The sequence below is a fragment of the Pistacia vera genome, unplaced genomic scaffold, assembly GCF_008641045.1.
Source record: "Pistacia vera cultivar Batoury unplaced genomic scaffold, PisVer_v2 Contig563, whole genome shotgun sequence".
Lineage (NCBI taxonomy): Eukaryota > Viridiplantae > Streptophyta > Magnoliopsida > Sapindales > Anacardiaceae > Pistacia > Pistacia vera.
Window position 1 is genome coordinate 551,316 of NW_022196405.1, and position 7,788 is coordinate 559,103.

Consider the following 7,788-nt stretch of genomic DNA (forward strand, 5'->3'; position numbering starts at 1 on the left):
GAGAGAGTATAAGTGGGGCTTAAATAAAATGTTTTTTTTCCTCTCTTATGCTTGTTTACCCCCTTTTATTTATTTACTTAAACCTATGAATTCCTTATTTTTGCATCCTTTGCTTCATAGAAATTACATGGAATTTGTGAATGGGGTGGGATTGGGATAAGAGAGGGAATAGAATAATTATTTCCTTGATTTGACTTATTGTAATATGTAATCCAATATAATTTTTTGAGTAGAAGACATGTTCCCGCCCAAGGTTTAGCGAAATTCCAAGTTTCTACCCTTGGTTTCATAAATTTTAGATTCCCACCCTTAAAATAACACCGTTAGTGATAATTAATTTTAATACAGATGTAGAATGGGTTATTACCAAACTGCCCTCCCATCTTCTTCTTCTTCATCTCCCTTCCTCTGCTATTACCAAACTGCCCTCCCATCTTCTTCTTCTTCATCTCCCTTCCTCTGCTATTACCAAACTACCCTTCCATCTTCAACTTCTTCATCTGGGGCAACTGATTAAAAGGTCGTATTGGCCTTGAATTTAATTAAAAGGCCAAGTAGTTTTTTAGTTTTTACTAAACGGCCTTATGTTTTATTAAGACAAACTAATAACAATTAAACGCTAATCATGGCTTAATTAGGATTAATGAAGTATTGTGTAATCTTTTAAAAATTATAATATGTCCCCAAAAACCTGAAATTCTTGCAAACAAACTCAAACATAACATCTTCTTCTTCTTCCTCCCGCCATTAATGCATCCCTCCCTTGGTTGCTGTTTATTCTAAGCTTCGTCTGCATCTTCTTCTTCCTCTACATCTTCTTCTTCCTCCTTCTTGTACATCTTCTTCTTCCCGCCATTAACATTATCTTCTTCCTTCGCCATTAACATCTTCTCCGCCACAGATCCTCCTCCTCCTCCTCCTGACATTTCGTCCAGGTATGTGTATCTCCCCTTTCCATTTTATATTTCGATTTGCAAAGATTTAGTGATGGATTGGGTTTGGGTTATGATCTTGATTTAGTTGTTTAGGTTGTGGGTTGTGTTTGATGTAATGCAAGTTGAAAGGAGTGAAATTTATTGAATATTTTCTTGCATTGTGGGTAGCTGGGAGTGGTACCACTGATTGTAGGTGGAGATGATTGAAAATGTGTTCCGGATATGATGGATCGCTTAAGTGATTAGGTGTATCGCTTAAGCGATCTGGTATATTTGGTATAATGCAGCAGATCACAAATCGCTTAAGTGATCATGTATATGGCAGAAGATTGCTTAAGCGATCTGCTATAAGTCTGGTATATGGCAACAAATCACTTAAACGATCAGGTAAATGGCAGAAGATCACTTAAACGATCTACTATAAGTCTGGTATATGACAGCAGATCGCTTAAGCGATCAGGTAAATGGTAGAAGATTGCTTAAACGATCAGACTTAATTATACCAGATCGCTTAAGTGATATAATTGATCGCTTAAGCGATCTAGTAAGCGATATACTAGATCGCTTAAGCGATACGCCAGATCTCTCAAGTGACTCTGTAGATGCTTTTTAAAATCTTTCAACCTTTAATCCATCAGTTAATAATATTTTTTTTCGTGCATTATAGGTACTTGGCTATTATTAGACATAGGACAAGTTGTTCTGGGTGTTGAATATTTTGGTGAGTGGGTGGAGGAATAAAGTTGCTGGAAGTGCATTAGGAAGAGCAAAGAAGTTATACCAATTGCTGTGAGCACAGATGTTAGTTTTGATGAGTTGATTGATGAAATAATTAGAAGAGGTAATTTGAGTTGTTCACGTACTGATATAATTGTGAAGTATGTTTTAAACAAAATTCCTGAACATTATAAGGTACCTCCTACTATATTAAAGTCGGATGAAGGTGTGAAGTTATATATGATTGGTGTGGGTGATAATGGTTTGAGGCCGATTTTAAGGGTTTCTTTTGTAGATAAACCGTTGGAAGTTGGTTCAAAGGAAGGGGATAACGAGGAAGTTGGTGGAGAGAATGCTGGTTTTAATTTGAACTATGAAGGAATTGATTTCTTAGTCAAAAATTCAAGAGTAGGTGGTGATTTGGGTGTTGAGGAGGATACTGTAGAAGAGGTTGGTCATATGCTTCAGAATGAAAGTGTTGACAAAGAGGACCTCGTACATGTTCCTGTAGATGTAGAGATTCCTTTAAATATAGATTATGCAGAAGGTGTAGTTTGTGAGGAAGAGAACACTATGGTCTTTTATGCAGGTTCAGAGGCGGCAATTGTAGGTAGTAGTGAATCAGCTCATCTTTTTACTGATGGATCAATCTTGCGCATAGGATATTTATTTGACAACAAAGAGGAAGTGGTGAGGAAGGTAAAACTTGTTGCCGTGATAGGTAATTTTGAGTTTATCACCAAGAAGTCTAATTCATCGGTAGTGACGGTTGCATGTCGTGACCGAAAGTGCAAGTGACGGGTTTAGTGTAGAAGGTTGGTGGAGTCCAAAAAATTTATTGTTAGCACATACACTCGTGAGCACACATGTGGTTTGGGACATATTTTAGGTGAGCATCGACAAGCTTCTGCTAATGTTATTGGACAATTTGTCAAAAGTCAGTTTGTTGAAGGGAAAGGTCCATCTTCTAAGGATATTTAAAGACTTGTGCGCACTGAGTTGCGATGCACTGTTAGTTATTAGAAATGTTGGAAAGGGAGACAACATGCATAAGATTTTGTGGGGGGCACGCCGGAGCACGGGTACGCACTATTAGAAGCGTACTGTTATATGCTTGAGTTGAAAAACCAAGGTAGCAAGACAACTTTGAAGTGGGACAAGAATATGAGGTTTAAATATTTATTTGTTGCTTATAGTGCTACTATAAGGGGAGAAAGGTGTTGGCTATTGATGGTTGCTTTTTGATGGGAAAATATGGAGGTACATTGTTGGTGGCCACTGTACAGGACAATGAGAATCACACATACCCTGTTGCATGGTGTGTGGTTGACTCTGAGAACGACAAGTCGTGGACTTGGTTTTTTCAGCAATTATGTACGATAGTACCTAACAATAATGAGTTGTGCATAATATTCGATAGGCACAACTCTTTAAAGAAGGGGATTGCACTATTTAGCCTTAACCACATCACGGATTCTGTATGAGGCACCTTGGTGAGAACATTAAACTAAAGTTTAAGTGTGCTGGCCTCCTTCAGACATACTACATGGTAGCAAAAGCTTATCAAGTTGATGAGTTCGAGGAGCACTTCCGACAAATCCAAATCAATGATGATAGAATTGCTAAGTATCTTGAGCATGATGTTGGTTTCGAGCGATGAAGTAGAGCTTACTTTCCTGGAAGAAGGTTTGATGTCATGACTACGAACATAGCCGAGTCCATAAATTCAAAGTTGTTAATAGAAAGAGAGTTTTCAATAGTTTCCATTTTTGATGCAATCCAGAGGACATTGTCATGGTGGTTCCATGAGTGTTGTATAGAGTCAGATAATTTTTCCACAACCCTTGTTCCGTTAGCTGAAAAATTATTGCGAGAACGTATGGAACTGTCAAATGCAATGTTTGCCTATCCTCTTAATGCTCAAGAGTTCACCGTGCGTGGCTATGGTTTGGATGCCCTAGTTAACCTTCTTAGTAAAACTTGTAGCTGTAAAGTGCTTGACATTCAACGTTTACCTTGTTCTCATGCACTACCAGCACTGAAACACCAACAGAAGTCAGATTTTGATTCAAGAATTTATATGGAACTTTGCTCCCCTCTCTATATGGCAAATCACTACACGCTGGCTTATTCGGAAATGATATATCTAGTTCCTCCAGAAGAGCAGTGGGTGGTGCTGCTAGAGTTGGTTGACATTATCATTCATCCACCATTCAAGAAGACATAAAAGGAGAGAAAAAGAGTTAAGCGTATTCCATCAGCCTGTGAGATTCCCCAGATGATGAATAAGTGCTCAATTTGCAAGCAACTTGGCCATAAGAGAAGCAGTTGCCAGAATCGATCACATGCAGATTTAGAAAATTAGGTTCGAATTGATCAGTAGCAAGAAAACAAGCAATCTGCAGTTAAGATCGGATCGCTTAAGCGATCTTATAAGATTGGATCACTTAAGCGACATAAGATCGCTTAAACAATCGGCTGTTATCTGTAGATTTGAATAGTAGATCGTTTAAGCGATCTTAGGTTGCTTAAGCGATCTAATGTTCAGATTTTCAGATCACAGCCGATCACTTAAGCGATCTGCTCTAATGTACAAATCTGAACATCAGATCGCTTAAGCAACTGAAGATCACTTAAGCAATCTGATAAAGTTATTATGTTTCTCTTTTGTGGTGCATTAAACTGATTTTATGTTCTTGTATTTTTAGCTATGTCATCAAGAAGAATGATGAAATCAAGAGAGTTGCCAAGGGCCAACTGTTGGAGAGTTGTTGTTTTCAATTTTTTATATTTTAAATTTAATTGTTACTTTGAATAAATCATCCTTTATAACGTATTAAATCAAATTAATTATTTTTCATTTTCATCCATTTTAAAAAGGGTTTAAGTAAGTAAAATTTTGCATATTACCTCTGTACGGCACTGATTGCTGCCCAAAGAAGTAAAACATGCAAAATAAATATTATCAACATAATTGTCGTATCAAGTCAATCAATCAATTAATTTACTGAATTAGTCACAAGTGTGGCACGTTAGTAGAAACGTACCTCATTTCGCAAATATGGATGGTTATGATTGAATATAGAGCTCACCCACAATACGGAATATAATTTCTCACTCAAATGTGCACAATATCAAAAGATCAGCAAGATAAAAAGCAAAATGGCCTTGGTTGCTTAAGTGATCATGAATCGCTTAAGCGACCAAGGTCAAAAGTGAAGAATCACTTAAGTGATCTTGATTTTGCCTTGGACATGATCGTTTAAGCGATCAATGATTGCTTAAGCAACCAAGGGCAAAAGTGAAGAATCGCTTAAGCAAGACCTTAAATCGCTTAAGCGATCGTGCACCTGAGGTGACTTGATTCTGCCTTGGACATGATCGCTTAAGCGACCAAGGGTAAAATTGAAGCATCACTTAAGTGATCTTGATTCTGGCTTGTACGTGATCGCTTAAGCAACTGGACGTGATTACTTAAGCGACCAAGGCTAAATATACTAGATTGCTTAAAAGAGACTTAAAATCGCTTAAGCGATCCAGTATAGTCGGATGACCTTTATTCTGCCTTTGACAAGATCACATAAGCGATTTATTATCGCTTAAGAGAACAAGGCTGAATAGACAGGATTGCTTAACCGAAACCATATATCGCTTAAGTGACCAAGGCTAAATAGACAGGATCGCTTAAGCGAAACTATATATCGCTTAAGCGATTAAGGGTAATTTACTTTGGTACTTTAAAAACATTAAAATTTCTATTACATAGAATCATTCTATACTTTAATATTTCTTTTCCATGTTTATGTATAGACGTAAAAAAATTAGTTTAATTAAAAAATAATTTTGAAAAAAAATCTATTAAGTGATAAATAACCAAATCAATTGACACAAGACAGATCATGGTCCATTGAACTAATCGTACAGTCAAAATTGAAGCTTATATAAATCTAATGATTCTCAAATACATCATCCATATTTATGAAATTGAGGTACGTTTCTACTGTCGTGTCACGCTAGTGTGCTATGACATTCATCCATATATCATACGGTTGTAACCTTAATATGTGTTGATGGAATTAGGTTGCAAATAATCCTTCTTAATTGGCCTTAATAAGTGTTAATAATTGATGTCGCTTAACATTAATGTTAATAATCATGTGATGTTGTGAACGTTCGAAGTTCACATTAATGTCACTTAATATGGGGTTGACAACCTACTCCAAAAAAAAAAAAAAAAAAAAAAAAAAAAAAAAAGAAAAGGAATCACTTAATCAATTCTATCATCGCTTAAAATCGCTAAGCGATCTTGTGAAAGGCATAATAAAATAATCCGAATACAGTGGATCACTTAAAAGATTTCATGCTTGCTTAAGCAATCCTATATATTACCCTTAGTTGCTAAGTGATCTGTACAGTCGCTTAAGCGATCAAGTAAAAGCCAGAATCAAGATCACTTAAGCGATGCTTGACTTTTACCCTTAGTCGCTTAAGCGATCATGTCCAAGACAGAATCAAGATCACTTAAGCGATACTTCACTTTTACCCTTGGTCGCTTAAGTGATCATGTTCAAGGCAAAATCAAGATCTGCCTAAATGCATGATCGCTTAAGCGATTCTTGACTTTTACCGTTGGTTGCTTAACAATTGGGGGCGCTTAAGAATCAAGTCGAGGCAGAATAAGATCTACCCAGATGCACGATCGCTTAAGCGATTCTTGACTTTTACTGTGCGCTTAAGCGATCAAGCCCAAGGCAGAATCAAGATCTGTAGATCCATGGTCGCTTAAGCGATATTGTCTTGTTTAAGCGATTCTTGACTTTTACCCTTGGTCAAATCCTTAAGCGATAGTCCAAGGCAGAATCAAGATTACCAGATGCACGATCGCTTAAGCGATTTAGTGTCTCTTTTAGCAATTCTTCCCTTTTACCTTGTGCTTAAGCGATCATGCCCATGATAGAATCTAGATGTTCCCAGATGCACGATTGCTTAAGCTATTTATTTTTTTCATAAGCGATCCTGTATAGAAAACCCTTAGTCGTAAGTGAATATGTAGTCGCTTTAATATCACTTAAGCTATCATGGGCAATATATTTTTTCCAGTTTTTCTCCTGAATTTGACAAACTAAAATCACCAACACATATTAATTCCATATTTTCTCTTGAATTTTAACCTAATTGCATCAAAACATCAATGCCATGTAAAAGAATACTAAAAAAAACTCAAACTCAAAAGAGGGAAAGAAATACGGAATTGCTTTTGTACAAATCTGAAATGTGTCAATTACATTAAATTACAACATTATATACAACAAATAAATGTCCTATATACACCCAAAACAAAAGCAGAGCCACAAACGTCCATCCCCCCGCCTATCATGTTAGAGTAGATGCCCAGAGCCAATCAATTATCGTAGAATTGACTTTGTAATAATGTTCATTAATCAATAATAAAGAGCATTTTTATTCTATATCGGGTAAATATATTATGTAATAGTATGATATATGTCCTTAATGGTAGAACGTGACGAGGGTATCAAGTGTTTCAAATCTTGATAGTGAGAACCCTATGAGACATATGGTGGCAATTCTAGAAACGTCCGTAGCCCCAGTATTATTCTGAAGTAAGGGCACAGATAATACGGTAAGGCTATCATGTGTTGAAAGACCCTGTTGAAAGGCAGTGACTGATCTCTTGTCAAGGTTGTTTGGTGACAACCTGGTACAACACATGGGTGTTTGCTGTAGGCAATTATACCGCAGCAAGTTCATGGACTGACCCACAGAGGATTCATATGGATGGTAACCCCAGTGTCTATGGAACAAATCTTCTAACGAATGGTGGTGCATGTGATCCTTAGACTTGAGATCACCGAAGCGCCTTGTGCACGATTGGTGCAGTTTGACACTAGCCTAACGCAGTTCTTATCAGAGCTGTCAATACAGGGGTGATTGGCTGCATCGAGGAGTGTATCAAGACTATAGTGGATTGACAGAGGATTCATTACTCCCGGGCACGGGGAAGTTATCTCACGGCGCAATTCAGTATATGGCGATGACACTAAAACTGTGGCCACAGTGGGATTGGTTGTTGCTCTATCCGGTATAATACATGTCATTGGTAGAAACTGAATAACAT